The sequence below is a fragment of the Sorex araneus genome, chromosome 1, assembly GCF_027595985.1.
Source record: "Sorex araneus isolate mSorAra2 chromosome 1, mSorAra2.pri, whole genome shotgun sequence".
In the NCBI taxonomy this organism is placed as follows: Eukaryota; Metazoa; Chordata; class Mammalia; order Eulipotyphla; family Soricidae; genus Sorex; species Sorex araneus.
In genome coordinates, this window is record NC_073302.1 from 372,765,371 (window position 1) to 372,791,995 (window position 26,625).

The 26,625-nt window shown below is 35.0% G+C and overlaps 1 protein-coding gene across 1 annotated transcript in view; it reads right to left on the bottom strand.

The window, feature by feature from the left end:
* HDAC9 (histone deacetylase 9) overlaps positions 1-26,625 on the bottom strand; it is a 1,006,394-nt gene that overhangs the window by 658,132 nt on the left and 321,637 nt on the right. The gene's annotated exons all lie outside the window — the stretch shown is intronic.

Below are 26,625 nucleotides of genomic sequence, written 5' to 3' on the forward strand. Positions count from 1 at the left end.
ATATACTGTATATCAAGCTAGTGCAATCCAACGTAAATGGAAAACTTATTTTTTTCTTGTTTTCTCTAAAGATTATTATTTTTATGTATTTTTCTCTGCACCTTTATTATTTTCCTCTACATATTTTAATATGTAATCAAGTTTAATACGTATTAAAATGCTAGTTTTTCCAAATAAGGGAATGATACAATTTATTGTATTCATATACGCACAATCATAGACTAGCTTGTAACCACACCATATTGTTGGAAATAATATAGAAAAGCTCGTAGAGAGGATTCAGGGTTGGCTTAAGTGGCTCATAGGTCTTTCACTTGCATTTGCTCCAACCTCCTGAGAGCAACATGTCCCCACAGCAGCACCAAATGTTAGGCCTCCAGAGCTAAGAACAAGAAGTCAAGAACAGAGATATTGTTCAATAGCTTAACCTTATTCCTGGCTCTCTTTGTTATTTTATCATTTACTTTTGTCAGTGAGAGGAAATATTTTCAACAGCTCACCCTGCACTCATTTCTTTGCAAAATTCTAGAGTTAAGCAATGTTTCTAGAGCATTTGCTCAGCTGGAGAACCACTTCAGTTAGAATCTCTCTCTGTTCATCCTCCCTCCCTCCTCATTTTCTATGAGTAGTCAAAATAGCAGAGTATCACTTTTAGAATGACATGGCATTTCAGGAAAAGCCCACACGACAACTGTTTAAAATATTCTTTGCAAATTTGTGACTGAGAAATACAACACTGGCAATTTGGAGGAGGCTTTAATTGTGCTCAAATTCTCTAACAGCAGAAGAAAAGATGTGGGGATTTTTTAAAAAATAGGCAAGATGATGACTTCACTATTTAATTGGGAACCTCTTGTGTGCGAGACTTCTCAATGGGTCCGCTCTGCACTGTAAATGAGTAGAGCAGAAATCGTTTTGAAAAATCAAGATGTGAGATGACAGGGGTCATCCCTGACCAAATCCATGCTGAAACATAAAGAAGGTTAAGCTTACCAAAATGATGGCTCATGTTTTTATTACTATTATTGTTGTTCTTTGTAAAGGAGCTACATCTGCTATGCATCACTCCATACCTTTGAGCCATCTGCCCACTCCCCAAAGGGCTTTTTAAGCAAAACTAGAGAATTACACTCTTTGAAACAGGTAATACTCTTTCCATTTTAGTTTCTTTCTATGTCCAGAAGCTGTAGATCACCACTTCTTATCTATCAAGAGAAACAGGGATTAGAGACTAACCAAGACTAACCAGACCTATAAAAGGCAAGTCTACAAAGACATTGAATGATGTAAGATTGTGGATCAGGGGAAGGGAGGTGGGTGATGAGAAAAAAAACAAAATAAAGAGAACCCATGAGGGATGATATTTCAGCCTAAAGCAGTGAATGAATTTTGTCACCTGGTGTGTCCCAAAACACTAGAACTAAGGAAAGGGGCTGGAAAAACTAAAGAAAGCAGTATAGAGTCATTTTCACCCTAGGCACTGAAACAGTGGAAATATTACTTGCAGTGGAAACTGAGAATTCTCTCCTTTTCCAGTTATGGCTGCTTCCCCTGTTATTCCAGTTTCCCTAGCTGGACTCCACAAAAGTAACTGGGGAACCACCTCAGACATTGCCATAGGAAACGCATAAATGACACATGTCTTCTAGTGTCTTCATATATAAATTCCCCTCCTTTAGGATGCAGAACCAATTGCAGAGAAAATTCAAAAGGTGAGAGTGATGTTGGCTTTTTAGGTCTGTCACCATGTAAGGTATAAATAACACACATAGAACCAAAAACTTGCCACAGAGAAGTCATTCTTAAACACAAAAACATAAAATAACTAATTATGTTACACAGGAAGTTTTTTATTGCAGTATTCAATAAAATAGGAGTGAATAGAAAATAGAAATCAAAGAAGTAAAAACTGAGGGGTTAGTCAACAAAACAGAAATAGGTCAAAAGAGCAATGTCGACTACAACTACAGGTATATGTAGGTGCCATGGTGCATTATGATGGTGCTGCCATGACATAGTTGCCAGCAAGAGAGCTGAAAAATGAATACATGGGTACACAGTTAGAGATCTGAATAAGCATTTCATGAAAGTTCATTATTGGGACTGAGCAGAAGCTTCAGTAATGAGTTTGCAGTAAAAAGTCAGGTAGAATGTCACCAATAATAAAGGGATAATGTACACATAACAAACAAAATTGGATGAGCAAGGGTCTAAGTCTCATCAGTTCAATATTGAATGACACAATTTGACTGTAAGCAGTCTATATTTACTCATAAAAGTGGCATGAAAGGTAGCCTTGAGTTATACAGAGTGTCGCTTCCCCCGCTCCCCTTTTTGGGCAGAAATAAGCAACAAGGAAGCTAACATATTTTTTTCACTCTAAACATACATACATCATAATTTATTCCCATTTATTTGAACTTTTTAAAAAATTTATTTTATTGAATCACCATGTGGAAAGTTACAAAGTTCTCAGGCTTATGTCTCAGTTATACAATGCTCAAACACCCGTCCTTTCACCAGTGCCCATATTCCACCACCAATAAACCACAGTATAACTCCCACCCCCACCCCCCACCCCCGCCTGCAGAACTGAAACTGAAAAATTTCACTTCATTTTCTCTTTACCTTGATTACATTCCAAATTTCAACACAAAACTCACTACTGTTGTTGGATTTTACCCCCCAAAAATACGGCCTTACTGACAAGGAAGCATTTGCTAATAGTTTTCCATTGATGAGAATGAAGAGATATGAAGTCGCACGGCCTCGGTAGCGGCCGTGCGGTTTAGAATTTCTGTATTTTAGTAATTAAGTTCAGGGAGATTTATGTTGGAAATTGCATCATTTCCCTTCCTGGGGCAGCATGGGGCTGAGGCTTAGTTCACAGTCTGGAGACATGGCTGCAAGCACTTGCTGGGACCAGAAGTAGTGTAGCTGGCTCTGGATCTTGGTCATTCAGCAGCAAAGCGGCCGTGCAAAAACATGGCCACCTGGGTTGAATCTCGGCAGAGTGCGAGCCGGTATCGGCCCTGGCCCGAGATTGCCCAAGCGTCCCACTGTTTCAAGTTCAAAACACATTTTTTTTCTCCTTCCCATGCCACCAAGCTCATACCTGCTTAAAAGTCCCATAATATGGCGGACACCATGCAGAGGAAGCTAACATTTTGAAAGGAGAAGAGAGAATAGTGAAATATCTGCTCTAGGGAATTCATTCCTTAAATCTTCAAAAATTTCAAGAATGTCTACAATGTTACAAGCTGTAGTTCCTGAATTGATCAGAGGCTTTTTTGTATTGGGCTGTTCATAAGTTGTGTAAGGAATGGTCTCAATCATGCACAAACCAACCCAATATGTATGGGAGTATTTTCTAAAGCAACAGCTTAGAAGAAAAGAACCATTAACAAATAATTTTAGAGGCCCAAAATCCTACATATAATTATCAATTTTTGCAATTTATTTTTTAAAACTTTTTTTATTGAATCACTGTGAGATAGATAGGCCCTTACTAAGCAATTCATGATTGGATTTCAGTCATATAGGATTCCAACACCCTTCTATAATTACCATTTTTATTAGTCTGAAATTTTTGAAAATTGCTACATCTAATTAGATGTGTTCAAATAATACTCTCCCGTGCCCTTCAGAAGAAACAGAGAAATGGAAAAAGCAAAAACGCATCAAAATTAGGCCAGAGAGCTAGACATACCAATCATGCTACACAGAAAATTAGTTTTTAAAGTAAGTGCAATTTCATTTAGTAGGTAAACATACCCAGACCTAAATGTAAACTGGCTATCTTTTGTAACATACTAAAAAAATTATTCATAAATTATGCTGTTATCATCTAAAATGAAAATGAGGGAATTTAAGAAGAATGCATGCCTTGCTCCTTGAAGCAAGAACTGCCATGAACTTGGTGTACAGATATCTATCTATTATTATAGATTCAAAATACTGCTGCACTGAGAATACATTCTTCCTGGAAGTTATAACACATATATTTGTTTCCATAGTTTTGCTTCTTTATGCAGCAAGCTGCCTATAATATATAGAGTTAAAGACTCCAGAATAGCTGAAATAAGGAAACAAGCCTTTTCTTTTTCAACACTAATACTCTTGGCATCCGCAAGAACTCAGACACAAGATTTACAAAACTCTGAGCCAGAAGAGGAAGGATCAAAAGATTATTTTTTTAGCATAAACTCACATTAGCAAATGGTTTTGTAGAAGGGCTTGCTCTATACCCAAATGTGATGCTTCCTCTACAAAATAGGAACGTCATCAATAAGAGATACATCTACGCTATCAAGCTTTTGAAGGACGCAATGGTAGTCTGTGGGAGGAACGGGGCACAAGCACAAAAAGATAAATTGCTAGAGTTCTGCATGTGAACGATCATGTTTGATATTCTTTTCTTTCTGCTCTTACTTCAACTCTAACATTAATCAGGATGGAAACCTCTAAGAAGTATTTATGGGATCACACAACTCTGTCACTTTTTAACTAAGTGATCTTGGGATTTATTTAATCTCCTGAACTTCAGATTCTCGATTGTGTGTGTGTTGAAATTTTTTATTTTATTTTACACTTGCAATGCTACCTCTCAGATCCTTCAAGTTTAGCAGTCCATTGCCTGAAACAATCAGCTACCTCTTCACTTAGAGTCTTAAAGTTTTAAAGTAGGATATTATTATATACTTTCAGGGGTTGTTAAGGAAATTTATAAATAATATGTATAAACTACTGAATATTACATTGTTTAAAATATGAGTTTATTATGTTTCTTTTCATAAATATGATACTTTTCTAAAGCTCTTTATTAAATTCATCTTTTAAAATTATATTTATAATTGTAATAACTTTATAATAACTTATCAAGTTATTCATAGTTGAGTTTTAGGTAACCAATATTGCAGCATAGATCCCACCACCAGGGCTGCTTCTCATCTGTCTCCTACATCTTCATTTTTGAATAACAGATTTTTTGGAAAATATTTAATAAAATAAAATTGCATCTCCCCAATTTAGATGCTAGCGAAATTTTTAGATATTTAATCTAATCTCTTTAATCTGTGTATGCATTCATATATATTTTCTTATTTTTACTTGCTTTGGGGGCCACATATGGAAGTGCTAAGATTCCTGGCTCTATGTTCATGGATCACTCCTGGCAATAATCAGAGAACTGTATATGGTTCCAGGAGTCAAACAGGGATTGACTGCATGCAAGGCAAGTGCCTTCACCCCTGTACTATCTCTGTGACTCATATATTTTCAAATAATATTTTTTAAAACACTAAAGAACTTCTCAATACTTTTTATAAACAGTTCTTTGAAAACAGAAATAATAAATTGCAGAAGAATTTGATTATCCTTTCTTTCACCTCAAAAAACATTCTTGAATTTAATGTTTAATAAATATCTAAGTTAACCCTCTTTCTTTGGTTTTATGCATACATTTCTTTTTTTTTTCTTTGTGGGTCACACCCGGTGATGCACAGTGATTACTACAGTCTTTGCAATCATGACTTATTCCTGGAGGTGCTCAGGGGACCATAAGGGATGCTGGGAATTGAACCCAGGTCTGCCGCATACAAGGCAAACACTCTGCCCACTGTGCTTTTGCTCCAGCCCCATGCATGCATTTCTTTTATCCATCTGTATTTTATTTTAGTACAGAATGTGAAGTAAAAGAATAATTTTCCAAAGACTTAGTTTTTGTAGAATAATTCCTGATCTAAGCCTTCCTTTATTTACTCATTTAATTCTATTTCTATCATATCACCTGAACAGAATGCTGAACTTTTTTAGTGCATGTGTCAACTTTGATACCCAATATTGGCTACCTGGTGTATTCTGAGACCATGTTCAGGCTCAACAATGGAGTCCAGGTCACGCAGAATGGTTGTCATGGTGAGGAAGATGAGGGACATAAAACTGCAAGCCCAACTCATTGATTTCAGTATTATCCAAATCATACTCATTAGAACTTTATGACACACTTTAGTAACTTGTAGCTCAGGTGTCCTTCTGTTTTCCTTCATATCAAATTACTTATGGCTATTCTTTAATGATTATTATTACAGATGAATGTTCATATTCATTATTAATTAGCCCAATATCTTTAGTAACTCATTCTTTTAAATACATTGACATACATATGCATACTAGATTTTTTATTTCATGTCAGTGCATCCTAAGATTTCTTCCTATCATTCATATTTTTATTGCTATTATGAATGGAGTTCTCTGCCCATTACATCTTCTATGATTATTTTTTCTATGTGCCTCATATGCTTCCAATTTATGATTTCCTCATTTTACTCCTAATAATATTTTCTTCTGACACAATTTAACTTTCTAGGTAGTCTACGACACCATATCTGAAAATATTTACTCTATATCTGTAATTGTGTTCACTTATTTCCTTTTTAATTGTCTGCTTCACACATCCACTCTAGCTGAGAGACTCTAAGAGCCTTTGCTGTCTCAGACACAGCTTGTATCCAAGAGTTGAGAAGGACATTTGAATACTAGGGCAACCAAGCATTTGATGAAGGACTCTGTTGATTAAAATTTTAAAAAAATCTTTCAGAAATAACAGCAATGTTCTCTTTATATTTTTAAAATTAATGTTCAAAAATTGGGTTCTAACAGGAAGAAATCACACTCCTAAATGTATACGCACCTAATGAATGACCAGCTAAATACTTAAAAGAACTCCTAACAGAATTTAAGGAGGACATAACTAGCACCACGATAGTAGTTGGAGATTTCAACACTGCCTTATCACCCCTGGATAGATCGACAAGAACAACACTCAGCAAAGAAACGATTGCCCTGAAGGAAGAAATGGAGGAGACAGGGCTAATAGACCTATACAGGGCTATACACCCCAAAAAGAAAGAATACACATTCTTCTCCAGCGCACATGGAACGTTTTCCAAAATAGACCATGTCCTGGGCCACAAATTATACCTTAATAGAATTGGGAAGATAGAAATTGCATCAACTATCTTTTCAGACCATGATGCACTGAAGATGGAAGTTAATCACGCACAGACGTGGAGAACCAAATCAAACACTTGGAAATTAAACAACTCACTATTGAACAATGAGTGGGTCATGGAGGAAATCAAGGAAGAAATCAAGAGATACCTTGAAACAAATGAGAATGAAGACACAAGCTACCAGAACCTATGGGATGCATCTAAAGCTGTGTTAAGGGGAAAATTTATAGCTCTGTAAGCCGTCCTCAGAAAGGAAGAAAGGGCCTATATAGATAGCTTGACTTCGCAGCTCAAGATCTTAGAAGAGGACCAGCAAAAGGAACCCAAACCAGATCGAAGGAAAGAAATAATAAAACTTAGAGCAGAAATTAACGATATGGAAACCCGAAAAACAATCCGTAAGATCAATGAAACAAAGAGCTGGTTCTTCGAGAAAATAAATAAGATTGATAAACCGCTAGCAAGACTCACAAAGAAAGAAAGAGAGAAAACCCTAATAAACCGAATCAGAAATGAAAAGGGGGACATCACAACAGAAACCAAGGAGATTCTTAATTAGAGAATCCCCGTGAGGGTACAGTTACAGATTTATACACTTTTGTGCTTATACTTCCCTCATATAAAGTTCGGAAACCCATTCCTTCACCAGTGCCCATTCTCCACCACCCGTAAACCCAGCGTCCCTCCCACCCTCCCCAATCCCATCTCCCCGCCAACCCACCCTGCCACTGTGGCAGGGCATTCCCTTCTGTTCTCTCTCTCTAATTAGCTGTTGTGGTTTGCAATAAAGGTGTTGAGTGGCCGCTGTGCTCAGTCTCTAGCCCTCATTCAGCCCGCAACTCCCTTCCCCCACATGGCCTTCGACTACAATGTAGTTGGTGATCGCTTCTCTGAGTTGCCCTTTCCCCAGAACGTGAGGCCAGCCTCGAAGCCATGGGGTCAACCTCCTGGTACTTATTTCTACAGTTCTTGGGTATTAGTCTCCCACTCTGATATTCTATATACCATAGATGAGTGCAGTCTTTCTATGTCTGTCTCTCTCTTTCTGACTCATTTCACTCAGCATGAAACTTTTCATGCCCATCCACTTAACTACAAAATTCTTGACTTCCTTTTTTCTAACAGCTGCATAGTATTCCATTGTATAGATGTACCAAAGTTTCCTCAACCAGTCATCCGTTTTGTTTAAAAAAAAAAAAAAAAAGATTAAATGTGTCTCTTGTAGGATCATATAGTTAGATTTCATTTTTAAAATCTCTATAGCTAATTGTTTTTGTTTCATGAGAAAAAAAATAAAATAAATAAAATAAAATCGGTAATTTTAAATAACCAATGATTAAGTCTAGAAGTCAAGAATGATCACTTTAATATTTTTTCTTTCTGTTTCTAATTTCAAAATTAAAATTTTTGGGGACTCGCGTGCATTATACTGTAAAATATAATTAAGTAAATAATAAAATAAAAACATTAGTGCACAAAAAAAAAAAAAGAAACCAAGGAGATTCAAAGGATCATCAGAGACTACTTTGAAAGTCTGTATGCCACGAAACAAGAGAACCTAAAAGAAATGGATGAATTCCTTGACTGCTACAATCTCAAGGAAATTGAAACTGTAATCAAAAGTCTCCCCAAAAACAAAAATTGGGTTCTATTTTTGTTCCTGACTTCATCTGTTGGCTAGAATATCAAAATTATCAAAATGAGCATAGATAAATTTTCTTATTCTTAACTGAGAATGTCAGTGACTTTTCTCTATCACTTATTATTGAGGCTCAAATATTGTCTTTGGAAGCTGCTACTGTGAAGAAGGCATCTTCAAAAAACTAATTTTTAAATATGAAATCAGATGGGTTAGAAGTAATACAGAGGATCAGGTGTTTGCCTTGCTGAAGGCTGACTTTGACACCATCCCCAGAACTGCATATGGTCCCCTGACTGATCTTTGAGCACCAAGGTAGGAATGTACCCTAAGCACTGTACTTTGTGACCCAACACCCTCCTCTCGATAAATATTAACACAGGAAAAAAACAATGACTTCATATTTGAAATCAAGTGATAAGATTGAGATAAGATCCTAAAATATTACCAAGTGGATTTTCTTTCTTGACCTATCAAGATATTTTACTGTTTCAATGAAAATGAAAATATGGGGATGTGTTGGTTTGCAGACCATCTTGAGATACAAGTGTTGATACAAACTAGAAAAATTTCTCCTGCACAAAAGTTTGTATTTGGACACAGGGACCTACAGGCTTGTATAAATTATTTATAAAATATTTTATGAAACATAAACTTACCTTTAATTGATACAAAACAAACAATTTTATTAAATCCAAGCAATTTTGAAATTTAAGCATACTGCCAAATCTTGAAATTGGACCCAGAAAATCAGGATAAATCTTATCTATAATATATATTTCAACTTATCTATATACACTATTAAGTAATCTTGAATCAATAATTCATTCTGAAAATCATGTCCTTTATGTTATATATACATATAAATAGCATTTTAGAATTAAGTGGATCACTTATTTTAACACTTAATTAATAACAAAGTATAGGTCTAAAATGTGCCTATTGTGATTTGCCTTATTCCCTATATTTTGACATGTGATCCATCACTGCCACTATTTTCTAAATCTCCAATAACTCTAGTTTCAATTTCCCTTTGCTCCAAATATTTAGGAAAGTGATTCATTTAATACCTACATTATTTTTATTTAATGCTTCATTATTAAATTCTGCTTTATAGCTTTCTGTTATGATAATGTAAACTGTTCCTTCCAATTTTAAATATTTATTTAACCTCATTAATTATATCTTAGAAAGTTTTTTCCCCAAATCATTTATCACAGACCCCGAATCATGATGCTTTAATCATTAATGATCATTTTTAACAGTTGTACATTATAAATATAAAAAGAGAGCTAAAAGAAAGTTATGTGGGGGGCCAGGACACAAAAGGCTGTCTCCCCAAAAATGAGGTTTCAGCTTTAAAAATAATACACTTTTTAAAAGAATAACAAAAAACCCTATGAGAAAACCTTGTGGAGTATTAGTGTGAGGTCTTGCAGTCTGGTTATAGAAATCTTTGTGTAAACAGAGTCAGAAATGGCAAGAATTCAGCCTCCCTTTTTACTCCATGAGGATCACATCTATACCAGTAGAGTCAGAGAAGCTGTGTTAAAAACAAAGGAAAAGCCACAGAGTAATTTCCTACACCCCAGTTTGGGGGACACAGTAGGAGGTGTTAGGTGAAAATGGCAGCTCTGAACTCAGGAAACCATAGAGTGCCAGGAACTGAACCCAGGGCTCTTGCAAACAAAACATGCCCTCTAGCTCATAGAACCATCTCCCTAAACCCTACAATTCCTAAGTAAGCCTTATGATGAACTCCCAACTCCCATCCCCCACCTTTGCCTGATACCTCCAAACCACATTTTAATGTAACTTATCTGTGCCTTGTAGACCTGTTTGAGCCCACCTCCAAATGTAGTCCTTCCCCCATATGATAGATACATGGGAAATATATAACAACTAGTGTTTTGGTATCTTCCTTGTTAATCTGAATGATTAAACTATAAAAACACAATACATACCCACAATTTATAATTTTATAATCTTTTCTTTTTACTTCTATCCACACCCTGTCACAACTATACTGTCAGTCACGGATTTTTTTTTTTTAGTTATAAAACAAGTAAGTACTCTTTAGTATATACACATTCTCTTAAGTTACGTTCTAAGAATTGTGATCACTACTTCCCCTAGGTGCCCTTATATGTTATACTTTTAAAAACCCCAATTGTTTAACGTGCCATTTTGGTGCTGGCCATTTATAGACGGTCATTTGTATTTTAAATTTATTTATTAAAATAGCTTTGGTTTTTAAGAGTGTAGATGCTTTTATGCTTTGTAGTATAATGTTACCACGCAGTGCTAACAGACTTCCACTTCTGTGCACAGCCCAGTTCCTGTCCGTTCACTGCCTGTCCCTGGTAACTTCACTGCTGCTGCTAGAGTCAAGGTCTTGTTTTCATTTGACATTGTTTCTTTACTTGCTCTTTCTTTATAGATCACAAGAGAGTGTGAATTTGGGGTGGGGGGTGAGGAGGTCTCCCAGCAGTACTAGGAACCAGGGGCCATTCTGGGAAAACCTTGTTCTTTTAAACTAGATATCTAATGCATTTGTACTCCCTGGAAAGAAATAAATATTTGGTAATTAAATAATAATAATTTAATGATTGAATGTTGCATTTTTCATAGGGATGAAAAACTATTTTTTAGGAACTCAACTACATTTATTTATTTTTGTTGCGGCCACACCGAATGGTACTTAGGGCTTACTCCTGCCTCTGTGCTCAAGGAATCACTTCAGGCATTGTTTAGGAGATCATACACATTGCTGGGGTCCACACCTGGGTGAGCCATGAAAAAAGCAGGTGGTTTTCCCCTTGATATCTCTTCAGCCCTGAGCTATTTTTAGAACATGATAAAAATAAGTCATTTCACTCATTAAAATCTGAATGGGAAAAAGAATAAAGTAATCTTTTTGACGACTTTCTTCAATTTTAGTTAGTTAGAGTTGCAAATTCAAATAATGTTTCAGCTATTTTGAGTTTTTTGGTGAAAAAAAGGTTTGATATTTAAATTTCAAAAGATTATTGTTGTTTTCTACCCACTTCTTTGCAATAATTATGATGTCTCTGTTTTTTGATATCACTTATGGTTTTTGAACAGTTAGTTCAGAGGTGAAATTAGAACTGATTTCAAAAGAAAACATCCAGAAATTTGAGTATCAATTATTAAGAACAAACACAGTATCAATGAACTAGATTGATCTTAAAGTAGAAAGTTACAGACGAACAAAATGCTCCCCCGTTAAGGTTCCTGGCTTCTGACTGTTTTAATTAATGTTTTTATCCCTTTGAACTGTTCAAAACCCATAACTGATATCAAGAAACAGAGACATCATAATTGCGTTCAAGAATGTGCTATGGACACAGAGAAACAATTATATGAGAGGACAACAATCTTCTTTCTAAAAGAGAAAAAAAAATATTGGGTGGAATCCATAATCATGTGATAGATTCTGAAATTAAGACAGGGAAGGGCTGCATATTTAAGGGTAATCTTACTATTTAATGACTGATTGTAAAGTTTGATGTCATGTGTCTGTGTAAATTCAATAAAATGTAATTGCTAGGCTACTCAATTTTTTTCTCAATTCAGATCAATTTCTGATAGTGAATAGGAGAGACAAAATACTGAAATATGTTCAAAGCTCCATGAAAAGCTAATACTGATCTGCTTCTGAAGATGCTACCAAGTAGAGAGCTTTCTTGTTGCAGGACAAAACCGCTGTTTCTTTAGTATGTATTAATTTGAAATTTCTTTGCCACACTGGCAAACTTAATTGCTTTGCTCTTCTTTAAAAAAATACTAGAAACCAAACAGAAACCAACAATATGTGGTAATAGGGTTAGAATTTCAATATAAACTTCTCTAAGAATCAGAATAAACCTATCAATGACATACTAAACACAATATAGTTCTAATATTCATTCTCATGAGTGCACCTTTAATTATTAACAGAACCTAAACTTCTAGGTAAATTTTGAAAGCATTGTTAAAAAGAAACATCATTTGTGAATTATGAAGTTATAACTTTCATTAACTACACCTTGACTAAAAATGTAGATCCCTAAGTGTAATTAGAATAATGATTTTTAGACACAAATTTTTCAAACAATAAAATAATTTGTCAACAGATCAAATAACTAATTACAGCTTTAAATAAAATTCAAACAAGAAAAAAATTTCCATATTTAGTTGTACTAAAAGCAATACAGATGTCATTTAATAAAAACAAGCTCCTTCTGTTGTCTGCTATATTGCTTCAATTGATCAGACATATTGAAGTGAAAGTGTTTGTTTTTTAATACTCTCTGCTTTCATAAAATGCATGTTTATTCCAAAATAGACATTAAATATATATATAAGCATTTATATGTATACAAGCATATATGTATAATCAATAAATCTATAACTATATATGGATATATAATTCACTTTATTCTAGTAAATCTAGTAATCTGTATATAGGTTTCTTTCTCCCCTAATTATTCTTTATGTTCCTTTAATTCATTTTTCTTAATAAGTATTTTTATCAGAAATTATTATGTAAATGCTATAATATAGTCAGCACTAAAGTAAAATTAATATATAATAAAAACACAAATATGTTGTTTAAAAAGCATGAGCTATATGCATATAAATATGGGCCCATATAGTCAATAAATTATCTACTCTCAGAAATTTAACAGTAATATTTATATATACATAAAAAGAACATTTATATTTGCTTCAACATTCATACAGTTGACACTTCTTTGACTTGTCACCTGCTGATTATGTTAATAATCACTTTTGTATATTCCTAAATTGGCACTAAACCATCCAGTCATATTTGCTAGTCCCTAGATGCTATCATTGTAAGCTCACTAGACAAAGAATGACACGTAATATATCTATTATGCCTTATACTTTTCAAGACTCCAAATTTACTATTTTGTTCCACCTTCTGGAATTTGAGAACTCCTTCAGGTTTTCTAGGATAAAAGTTAAATATATTTCAGCTTGTAAAATTAAGCCACATCCATGATCCCATGTCTTTTAAAAGGACCAAATTTTTCCATTAAATATGAGAACAAAGAGGAAAATAGTAAAAAGCCTTATTTTTATATGAAGAATGGTAATTTTAAAAAATGCTTAAATGTGATGACATCCTTAACAATGAATCATTATCACATTATTATTATTCTTGCAGGATACAACACAAAAGATTGATCAGAAGAGCTTCTCAATATATAGCTGTAGCTTGCCTGATTTACTGAATGAATAAAATATGCCTGAACTCTGGAGGTTGATATTTAAATTTCAAATTATACCAAATCCCTTTGTCAGATTTTTTCTGATAACAGAATTTAAAACTTACACTGAACTGATTGTCTTTACTATATTTAAACTTCAGCAAAAATAAGTGTTGTGTATATGTGTATATATTTTTAATTCCTAGATAAAAAGAGCCATTTTCTAATAAGTTAATATAATAAATACTATGAAGTAATAAGATATGGATAGCAGGTGAAACTAGAACTAATTTTAAAAGAAAGCGTTCAAATACTAGGATATCAATTTTTAAGAATAAACACAGTATCAATAAACTAGACTGATTTTAAGGTAGAAAGCTAGAATTGAACAAAGTGTTCATCCAGTATAGCATTCCTGGCTTCTGACTGGATAGCTGTCTAAATACAGGTAAAGAGAAGGGAACTATTATATGAGCCTTTTGGTTAATAGTCAGAGTCAGTGTAATGAAGTACTAGAATTATTTAATAAAATTCAGTATCCCAAATCAACACAAATATATAACAATTCCAGAATTTAATAGCAAAAGTTGAAATATTCAGCAATAAAGGCTATTGGACTATTAAATATAAACAAGAAATGTATGAAGAAGCACAGTGCATATGAAGATGAACAGAAGTCTGGGCCATCATTTAAAAATAATTATGAGAGGTCTATATTATTTCTTAGAATATTTATGTCTCAAATACAGAATTGATACAAATATATCCATTTCAAACTTATTTAGAAATGGACCTAATTCTTCTTGACTGATTTTTTTCTGATATAAATTACAGCTAATTGAGCAGAGGACCTCTTACTTCAGTGTCTTTTGTTTCAATTAACATCACTGCCCAGTCTTCCTGTCCTCTTTCCATGACCTTGCATGTCACATGCCCTCAACCTTACTGTTAGATCCCCTTTCTATTAGGCCAATTTCCGATCCTTCGTTGTTCTTCACACATAGCAACTCTCACCCGGCAGAGTCATTAAACTCTCTTGGTTTATTCATTAAAATTACCAATACTGTTATTGTTAATAACACTAAACAATATTGTTCTTGTTAATCATAAGAAACAGTATGATCCTGACTAGTTTACATTTAAAAATTTTGTTATAAGGGCAAAGGAATAATATAGCATGTTTGTATTAATATTTTTATAGGCATAGTACTTCATCTTTAGAATAACTATAGAATTGAAAGATTTTAGCAATAGAAAAAAGGTGTCCACGCCTTTTCTAACTATGATGGGGAAGACACACTGTGCAATGGCACAGGACCGTGGAGCCTGTGGCTGAGGGGCCAGATAAGGTCCATCCTGGAATTTAAGATTCTCTCCCACGGCTTTTCATGGCTTTCCAGATCAGGCTAATGAATATATAGTCCACATGAGTGCTAGAGGCTGATTCAAAAGCACAGGGAGTAGATTTTAGGAGCCACATCCCTCAGGCAGGTGTCAACTTATAGGGTCCCGTTTCCATCATCCTTGTGATGGCGTGGTTAAATAAATGGCAAGGATAACTTACTGCAAACCTGCTAGAAGCCAAATCTAGTATCAGTTAGCTCCTTTATTCTTGCAAACAACCTTACAATCTGTTGTTACAGAATGTGTAATATGTAAATGTATAATGGTGTTACACATTTTACAGAAGAATAAAATAAAATCTCGGTGATTAAGTGATATATTCAAGGTTACAAAGCTAAAAGTAAAAGTAGAAAAATAAAACCCAAACCCAGATAAGCCTTTCTCATTTCCTTGTCTATCTTATTAGAAAGTCTTTCTCCTCTATATGCTATAGGTGCAAGAGAATGGTTTAGTGAATAAACATGTTTTCAAATGAAAAGAAACACATACTAGTCAAATTTTAATTCCACTTAACGATTTAATAATTTTATATTCTAAAAATTTACAGCACCAATAAATTAACTATTATATTAATAAATACCCAGCTTAAACATATATATTTATAGAGGCATTTCCACATCTTAAAAACGTATCTACTATCAATACCGACCAAGATACTCAAATATAAGTCTACCATTTTGCTTTCAAAATCAGTATGTCTTAAATGCCAGGAAAAAAATACATTATACATTTTTCCCAAAACAAATAAAAATTTTAAGTCAATAATGGGTAATGTCGAATGATTAGTAAAAGGGAATTACTCCACAAGTTCGGGTTGTTCGGGTTGAATGTGTTTCTTTCAAAACTCCTTTTGTTTCACCTGGTTTCCAGGGAAGTAGTATTGCAAATGTGACACTTAGACCTCATTTCCTGGCCTGGGGTCTTTAAGCAACTATAAGATCCCATTAAAATATAAAATTTTGTTCAAAATTCAAATAAAAGAAGTGTCATCCAAATAATTCATCGTGAAATATTATTCAATTCTATTGAATGAAATTCAATAGAATAGTAGTTGATATTAGTGTTCAGGCCATATATGTGCATATATGATGTATCACAACATCTAAAGCAGGCATTTATACATTTATATATTTTATACATGAGTAAAATAATAGTCATATTTAATCATTTTCAGACTAGGATCTCCTGTCCCTGTGCCAGGCTGTCTCACCCTGGCACCTTGGAGGGGGACAGGTTAAGTTTCCCTCCCTGCCCCAAGCAGAGCCCTGGCAACCGAAAACCTCCAGAATCCAGCCACAGCCATGCTCAAGGACACTGTCTACATGGTCCAATGAGCCTCACCCATGAAGGAACTGACAGAGGAACCCAGGTATGTGGGACCCGTGGCTGAAATCTCCAAGCCTGCCTGGATTGGGACTGGGCCTCCTCCACCCAGATCCCCAGTTTTCCAGTAGCTAGGCAGTCACACCCACAAACTGCCCCCAGCGCCAAGTAATCTCATCAACGGCCAAGATCCAGAGACTATAAAACAAAGCTCCCGGAAGAAAGCATGCAAAATCTCATACGGCAGAGCCTGGCAAACTACCCGTGGTGTATTCAATATGCCAAAAACAGTAACAATAATAGGCCTCATTCCCCTGACCCTGAATGCAACAAGGACAAATGGAGATGTTACTGGCACCTGCTCAAGCAAATTGATGAGCAATGGGACGTCAGTGATATAGTGATTTAATAATTTTACCTTATTCATATTAAAAATATAAATACACATAAACATTCATACTCTTAATTCTCACTTAAGTGCATCTTAACCAAGATAAATTTTGCATAAATGACAACTTTAACAAACCAGCATGCCCTTCTCTTCTCATAAACTATAAAAGTGAAATACTCATTAGAGCTTAGCTAACAAGTCAATAACTGCTGATAAAAATCTCAAGGATATTTTTATTCTAATTCATTTATGTTTCAACTCAAAATTAAACACATGTCTATGTGGATATGAAATTCCTAGTTGATTAAAATTCATCAGTAAAGAATCAATTAACAGTTATACAGTTCATAATCTGATAGTATTTATAAGATGCGTTTTACTTCATGCAGTCTATAAATCTAGTCACTATCATAGCATTGTCAACATTGTCAACCAAGGATAAAACATAATCAAGTCTGCCAGAAACTGGTCAAGGGTCAAAAATGTTTTTCAGGTATCCCTGATAGAACTTGGATTTAACTAAGTCAGGTCTGAGAATAGTGTGCGCTCATGTTTATGATTTTTTTCAGAAATAACAGCTGTATCACTCTTCTAAAACATGTTTTAACCAATTAAGAGTGCCATTCTTTGACTCTAAGAATTAGAAGTTTTATTAATGAAGCCAAATTCTCTTGGGCCTAGAGTGCTAGTACAATGGGTAGGGCATTTGCATTGCACATGACCAACCCAGGTTTGATCCTGCTACCCCATGTTGTCCCCCGATCCACTCCAAGAGTGATCTCTGAGCATAGAGCTAGAAGTAAGCCCTGAGCACAGCTAAGTTTGACCCTCCTCTCCATCACAAATGACAAATCCTTTAAAAAATTTCAACTTTTATTTAGCAACAGAATTAGTACTGGGCCAGAGTTGCAGCTCAGTGGTAGAGCAGTTGCTTTGTATGTGTGAGCACAGAGTTCAATCTCCAGGAGTGAAAAAAAAAGGTTTTTGTGAAGTTATCATGAGGTTAGGGTATGCAACAATTACTCTTGCATCACAAGCTCTCAGTTACAGGTTTAGACATTATCCTGTTATCCTGTTTAAGTCTGTCTTGGTTCTAAGGATTGAACATTTAAGATCATCTAGCTACTACTTTCACGGGAGCACTGGCATCTATTCTAGGATAAATTAATCTTCCCATCAGTGGAAAACCAAATCTGAATTAGTTAGGTGTGAGTAACCTTATTAGAATGAGAGAACTATTGAATTTATTTCTAGTAATAAACTGATTCAAGGAGATCATCAGTGTCATTGGAAGGAAAATTCTATTTTTATTCAAAGTTCTTGACCCCTAACCTCAAGAACTTCAGAGAATAGCACGATACTGCACCAACAGCTCAGAGTTTAGATTAAGGAAAGACATATAACCCTTATCAAAAGATTTCCCAAACTGGAAGTTCTGAGAATTATCTAGTGTACTCTAGCAAATTTTTAAAAGACAACTAATATCTATCATTTTAAAACTCTTCTATAAATTGAAAGCAAGGAAAATTATCCTAAAAAAGCTAAAAATCTCTGATTTTAAAACTATACTATGGCATCCCCCCAAAAGAAAACTTAGACTGAAAACAAAACTGATAAAAAATAAATTAAAAATATTCTCAGCTACACATGAGAACATTAAATTTAATTGCATGCCAAAGATTTACACATCAAGGTCAAACTGGATTTATCCTAGGCACAAAAGGATGGTTCAACATATATATAGTTCAACATGATATACCCTATCAAGAAAATAAAGAAAAAATTATATGATCATCTCAGTGGATGAGAATAAAAGGCATTTCATAACCTTTAAGATCATTCTATGATTAAAAAAAAATCTCTCAACAAAATGAGCTCAGAGGATACATCAATATGATAAAGGCTATGAGAGAAAATACAGGGATTAAGGTGCTTGTCGTACATGCAGTCCACCCTGTTTCAATTCGCAGCACCACCACAGAGTGCCCCTAGCACTGCCAAAAGCAATCCCTGAACAGAGAGCCAGATTACACCCTGAGCACAGCTGGGAGCGACTGTGCAACCTATCGAAAACAAGCAAACAAACAAACAATCTGAAAACTTTCCCTTTATGATCAGGAAAAAGACCTGGGTGCCTACAATCACCACTACTCCTCATTATAGTGAATAAATAAAAAATAAAATAAAAATAAAAACATTATATGTTTATTGGAAGTCCTGCAAAGAGCTCCTGAACAAGAGAAAGATACAAATGGAATTCATAATTATCATTTTATTATTATATGGTAATATACATTTAAAAAATCCTAAAAACTGCTTTGAAATCATAAATGAATAGAACTGAGTTAAAAGTTGACTAGAATATTGAGAGAAAGTAAAAAAAAATAAATGTTGCCTCCTCAAACTAACAATATCTGTACAGAGCGAAAAAAATAACCTGCATCAAAACAAAAAGACGTCCAGGACAGGGATGTGGCTCAGCAAGAGAACTCATGCCCAGCCTGTTCATCCCCAGCATCACCATCAATAACAATTTATGTAACATTTACTGAATGGAAGAAGATATTTGCATATCATAAATCCAAGAAGGTGTTAATTTTTTTCAAAATATGAAACAAGAACAGGTAAAGTGCAATTTTAATAGGCAGGTCAATAGAGAACATACAGAATATATGAATAATAGTGAATGTCAAAAAAGACAGACAGATGGCCAACAAGCATATGAATGGGTGTTCATTATCTTGGATTATTAGGGAAACATGAATTAGAACAACAAGGAGGTATCATCTCACATCTGTGAGGATGGCTATTACCTAAAAGATGAAAAATAAGATATGCTATAGAGAAACTATGAGAGGAGAGAACACTAGTAATCTGTTGCTGGGAATGTAAATTGTAGCAACTTAAGAATTCTTCCAGAAAGTATGAAGATTCCTTTAAAAATAAAAATTAGAAACCTAATAGGATTCAGTTATTCCACTTTTGAATATTTTTTCTGAAAAACACAAGAGAACTAATTAGAATGGATATATGTGTCCAAGTTTTATTGCATCACTATTCACAATACCAAGGAACTAGAAATCACTAAAGTACTCATTGACTGACTAATGGATAAATAATGTATTCACACACAAATGTATACAGTATAGATATAATGAAAAAATGAACTTTTCCATTAGCATCAGCAATAATGAAATTAGTGGTACCGTACATAGTGAAGAAAGTCATATGGCAAAGACAAATAGCATAATTTTTACTCATATGTGGCATGTAGATAAGACAAACAAACAAAAAAACCTAAATAAAACAATAACAAAGTTTTGAAATCCAGGACCAATCAGTGGTTATTTTTAAAAAGATAAAGAAAAATTAGGTCAAAGACATAGTATATAATGTAAGATGCTTGCCTTGCAAGCAGACAAACATTGTTCCCCCAACACTACACTACTATGATCAATGGTCATAGAACCGAGAGAGAGGAGGAGAAGGAGAGCAGGAGGAGAAGATGGAGAAGGAGAAGAGGAGGAGGAGGATGAGGAAGAGGACGAGGAGGAGAAAAGGAGAAAGAGGAGAAGGTGAAAAGGAGTATGAGAAAGAGAAGGAGGAGAAGGAGAAAACAATGGGTAGAGGTGAGGTGGGGCATCATAAATCAGGACAAACAGGTCACACAAACCCATGCTGATTTTCAGTGACTCACATCTGAAACAAAATATTAAACTACAGTCACTTCATTAAAAAAAGTGTGAACAGCTCCTGCACAAGTCAGTCAGTAATTAAGTAAACTATTGCAATTATTAATTAAGAAGAAGAGATGGGCCATCTTGCCACATTGAACAGAGAAGAGGCCAGGCTGTCTGGTGAGCAACGCGGCCGGAGAAATGCTCCGGGCCAACAACACCAGGGATCCAGACCAACCAGGCTCCGGGTTGCGGGACTGGAACACATCCGAACCACGCGGCCGCTAGAGTGGCCGCGCGACCTTTTCTAAAAACTGAAAACATACAATCTTTTAATGGAAAACCAATTATCAAATGCTTCCTTAGTAAGGCTGTCTTTCTTGGGGGGAAACTCCAACAACAATAGTGAGTTTTGTTTTGCAATATGGAACGTAATCAAGGTAAAGAGAAAATGAAGTGAAATTCATCAGTTATACAGTGGGGGGTGGAGGGCGGGGGATATACAGGGGATTCTGGTGGTGGAATATGGGCACTGGTGAAGGGATGGTGTTTGAATATTGTATAACTGAGACATAAACCTGAAAACTGTGTATCTTTCCACATGGTGATATAATAAAAATTTATTTAAAAAATAAAAAAATAATTAATTAAAAAAAAAGAATGAAGAAATGTCTGAATTTATTTTGGGTAACTGCAAAGTATACTTTCAGGTTAAAACCAGTATATACGTCTTTGCCCATATCATCATGTCTATGAAAGATGCTATAGAGTCCTTTAACTAACAGATTATCTAAGGAGAGGAAACACACACACACACACACACACACACTCACATACACACACACAAAGCTTTATTCTATACCTATTAAAAATGTATAAAGAAAAACAAATTTATGACAGATTGTAGTAGATTACAATTCACTCATTTTTTTCCTGCTTTTGTGTCTGCACAGTTTGACAGTATAATTACTTACATTCTAAAAGTTATTTAAAATTCCTAATATGGTCTAATACTACATCCTATATACACTACATGTTCTAATAAGTACAATGGATACCATTAGGCTATCTTATCCTTGAGTACTAGAATCATCAATAAAATAAAATATACACACAGAACATACTTTATTTCCAAACATTCATTTAGTTAACTTCTTTAATCAAAATGCAGAAAAGTTTCACTTAAATAATTTGTTTGTGATTTCAGTTTCAAACTAGAGGCATCCTATAGAAAAATAAGATCCTCTCAATTTAAACATTCAGGAGGTTTGAAGATTATTTTGGAAAAGTGAAATACATATCTACGTACTGTTAAACTGAAATCCACACCCTGATTATTGCTGCAGAGCAATTGGCAAGGTTTGTTTAGTAAATTTCATGCCAGGCTTCTGAAGTATGCACCCTACCCCTCTCCACACATAATTCAATATAAACACTCTTCTTCGAACAGACATTTTGAAAGATCAAAGTGCAGAACAAAGGCAAAGAGTGACATAAAGTGTGAGTTCTGGACCATAGAGATGAACGGATGGATTAAGCAGAAAATTCACAATGACACCTCGGACCTGCAGAAGTGGTTCTGTTTATGTGATTACAGTTTTAATGCATAGGAGACCCAAAGCTCTACACAGTAATTTTCCTCTATGCTTCTACAGGAAACCCTGCAATATTTCAACAAGCTCATCCATCAATGCCAATCAGTGCAATTCACCTGACATCTCATTATAGGTTTTAAGCAACTGGATGTCATCTAGAAGAGGACAAATAGTTCATTACACCAACCATTATGGACCAAATAGAACCCTTATGCAAAATGCATCAAACAAAATCCAGTGTATTGCCAGCTAGGGCTAGATAAAAGTCAAATAAAATAAACTGACTATTGTGGAATATGCTTTTTACAGGAGCACAATGATCCAATTGCCTCACATTTTTGATTTACAGTCATATTATAAGAAGCAGTGTTGAGCTTGCTAAACAAAAAAATATGGTTTGCGCATATACTTGAAACAGAGAATTAGATTAGGAGTGAAGTTTTAACTACATGGGCTCCTCTGATCTAGAAAGAGAAAAAAGGAAGAATTTTTGGGTTCACTAGCTGGAGTTCAATATTTTCAGCAATTTCCAGCCACCTTCTAAATTAATGTTTTCAGCAGTGTCGTATGCCATCATGTTGATCTCAGAATATGGCAAAACATCAAAATACTGGCCAGTGTTACTCCTTTCACTGCGAGCTTGAAAGAATATGCAATTAATTACATTGCAGATTTATGGGATTCTAACTAGAACCACACTGACTGGCTTGCCAGTGAGTACAGGAAGAAGGTAGCTCACATCGGGCTTGAAGAACCTATCGGACTACATGCACAATGATTTGCAGAAATAATTTACCTTCTTAATAGCTCATGCTCTGAGCTATTAATATTCAAACTTTCATTCTTCCCAGTATAATTTAAAATTTAAACTTTGATGGTGATAAGCTTTGAAGTTACACAGAGAGAGAGAGAGAGAGAGAGAGAGAGACAGAGACAGAGACAGAGACAGAGAGACAGAGAGAGCATTGGCAGGTGGAGGGAAAGTTGACCTTTTAATTTGTCCCTAACCTAGAATGATTTAAAGATTCCCTATAAACCTTTGTCCCATCAAATCTGCAGTCACCCTGTTGCAAACAGTCCCATTTTGGGGTGATGGCAGGAAAGACTCAGAGAGTGACACACTTTCCTCCTTCTGGGATCTCTTATTGATCTTACATGAAAAGCTATTCAGTACTTGAAATACTTTGCACCATTATAAAGATTTTTAGACTCACAATGCTAGCTATCTTGAATTTAATCAGCCACAAGTACACCCTCATTTAGGAGCAATTTATTCTAGACTTAATTAGAAATTTCATTCAAGGAATCAACGCATTGAATAGACTGATAAGAAGTTCAAGATAAAGTATTCTTAGACTTCCAATGTAAGTTCATACACTTAAAGAAACTTAAGAAAGGAAAAGAGAGGAAGGAAAGAAACTAAAAGAAGATGAGAGAACAGATCTGTAATCTAATCCTTTCAGTTCATTTCAGATAGCATGATAAGCATATTATAACAAAAGTCTAAATACTGTTACATAAAATGACTAACGTTGCCAATTACTCTTTTCTTCATCCTGATTTCACTAAAAGGGGACTTTTATTTTATTTATTTTTAAAATTTTTTTAAAATTTTTATTAGTGAATCACCATGAGTTACAGTTACAACTTATGAACTTTCATGTTTGCATTTGGTTTACATCCCTCCACCAGTGCCCAGTCCACTGCACCAATGTTCCCAGTATCCCTCCCATCACCCCCACCCCAACCCCTACCACCCTGCCCTGCCTCTTTGGCAGGGCATTCCCTTTTGTTCTCTCTCCTGTTGGGTGTTGTAGTTTGCAACAGAGGTATTGAGTGGCCATCACGTTCGGTCTATTGTCTACTTTTGGTATGCAGCTTTCAACCTGAGTGGGTCCTCTCAAAATTCTCTACTAGGTGTTCCCTTCTCTATCTCTGCTGCCTTTTCCTAAAAGGGGACTTTTAAAGCAAAAAGTTTAACATATCAATATTCTACTGCTACGTGAGATAGAAGGAACTAAAATAATTATCAACAACATAAGTTTTTATTTTATTTCTAATTAAAAAAAGAACACAGTACGACCAAGTCCACTTTTTAGATAGACATATGAAGAGTATGGAGTTATTTTTTTTATTTCAATCACATAAACAATATTGAAGTAGAGCAAGAGGGAAAATTTTAAGTAAACTCTGTCGTGTAAATAGAGTGTGAGAGTATTTAACCAAGGAGTCTACTTGCAAACACAGAAAACTGATTTAGTTGATTTCTGTTTTGCTTTGTTTTGCTTGGTTCTGTTTCTGGAGTTCTTGCAACATCCAGAGGTGCTGAAGGAATACTCCTGACTCTGTGCTCAGGGGACACTTCTGATAGTGCTCAGAGGACCTCTACGTGATGCATGGGATCAAACTACAGTCAGTCATGCATGCAAGGCAAACATCTCCCTTGCACTAAAAGGACTTAAAGAAAATTACTTTACTTCACTCTCTGTCATCTCCAGAAACCGTTACTGTAGGAACAAACCAAAAACCCGGGAAACCTTGAGGAAGACACAGCCTTTTTCTGTCCACCATGAAGGAGGTCATGTGAGTTTTCCATAAGCCTGTACCTGCAGAGTGAGGTGAGCCTGCTGGAGGGTGTGGCAGCACAGTCTCCCGGTGCTACTGCCCTTCTCTGGGTGCTCTCCAAGCACCCATCAACAAAATGATGTAATAGGCAAAGATCTCAGCAACTGAATCTACTGAAGTCCAGAAGAAAAATCTAATCAGCCATACTTTCCATGAGTGGCAAATTTGATATAAAGCAATGAATGGCAGATGGCTAGTTGCTTTGGGACGCTTGGTCAAGAGATGAAAAACAAAAATGAAACAATATCCACCTCATAAACACCCAGGCTGGACAAACAACTCAACAGACATGGACTGACCATAAGTGTGTGGAGCCTCAGATCTAGTCCCCACACGTGACGAATATTAAGAATCTGAATATACTAGCACTGGAGAAAAGCAGATAGGAAATCTCAGACACTGCTAATGAGCATATAAATTAATTCCAACCATTTGTAAAAATAAGTTTATCATACAAATTTGAATAGGTATCCATCCTATGAGTCAGCAATTTCATTTCCAGACATGCCATGAAAACTGCTACACATATACCAGGACTCACACAAGCATGCTTCAAAAACTATAAAATAGTATAAATGTCTATTAAGAAAGAACTGAACATTCATAGTTTAGTCTAGCAATAAAATATTAAAGCTAACTAAAAAATAAACCCCGGCTTACATAACCTTAGAATGAATTCTAAAACAATATTTAGTGTAAAGAGCTAGTTGCAGAAGATCATTCATCATCATGCTGTGCTTATAGAGTCCAAAACAAACAAAACTAAACTAAATACTATTTTGGAATATAAACAGATATAGTGCCTTTTTAGAAAACACAAATGTGTATGAGAAATACAAACTTGGTGGAGAGCAGTTATGATAGAATTGGATTGGAATAAAATACAAAGCATTGTTTGGTTATATCTCTTAGTGGGTAATATGTGTTCAAAGAATTTATTTTATTATGAATGATGATTTATATATTCTTTGAGATGTGTAAAGCCTTATGTTAAAATCACAAATATGATTTTACACAGTATGATCTAACATTACCATTTTATATTTACGAGGGAAAATGACTATCTAATATGTTGGTTTGTACATAGTCTTTACTCATTTTTATGTCATTCAAATTTCAAAATGATAGATTTGAAAATCTAGTACTCTGCTCTTGAAATACAGGAAGTACTGGTAATTCGAGGCCCACATTTTTCAAGGTTAAAAACTCAGTGAGGCTAAGCAAAAAGTACTCTCTCTGATTCCACTGTTAATAATTAGCTTGATTTGTCTATTTATAGTCCCCTAACTGCCAAAGTTTGCCATTCTGTAAAATGTTCTGCAATAAGCTTTGGTTGTCTCAGAATGATGGACTTATATATAGTTTTATTTCTGCTCTTGGCTTATCAGTGATTCTTGTACTTCTCTAGTGATATCTATTACTTAGCACTGTAGCACTGTCGTCCCATTGTTCATCAACTTGCTCAAGCAGGCACCAGTAATGTCTCCATTGTGAGACTTGTTAACTGTTTTTGGCAAACTGAATACACCACGGGTAGCTTGCCAGGCTCTGCCATGCGGGCGGGATACTCTCGGTAGCTTGCCAGGCTCTCCAAGAGGGACAGAGGAATCAAACCCAGGTAGGCCATGTGCAAGGTAAACTCCCTACCCATTGTGTTATTCCTCCAGCCCTATCTGGAGGAATCTATTACTTATGAAAAGTCTATTACTTATGAAAAAGAA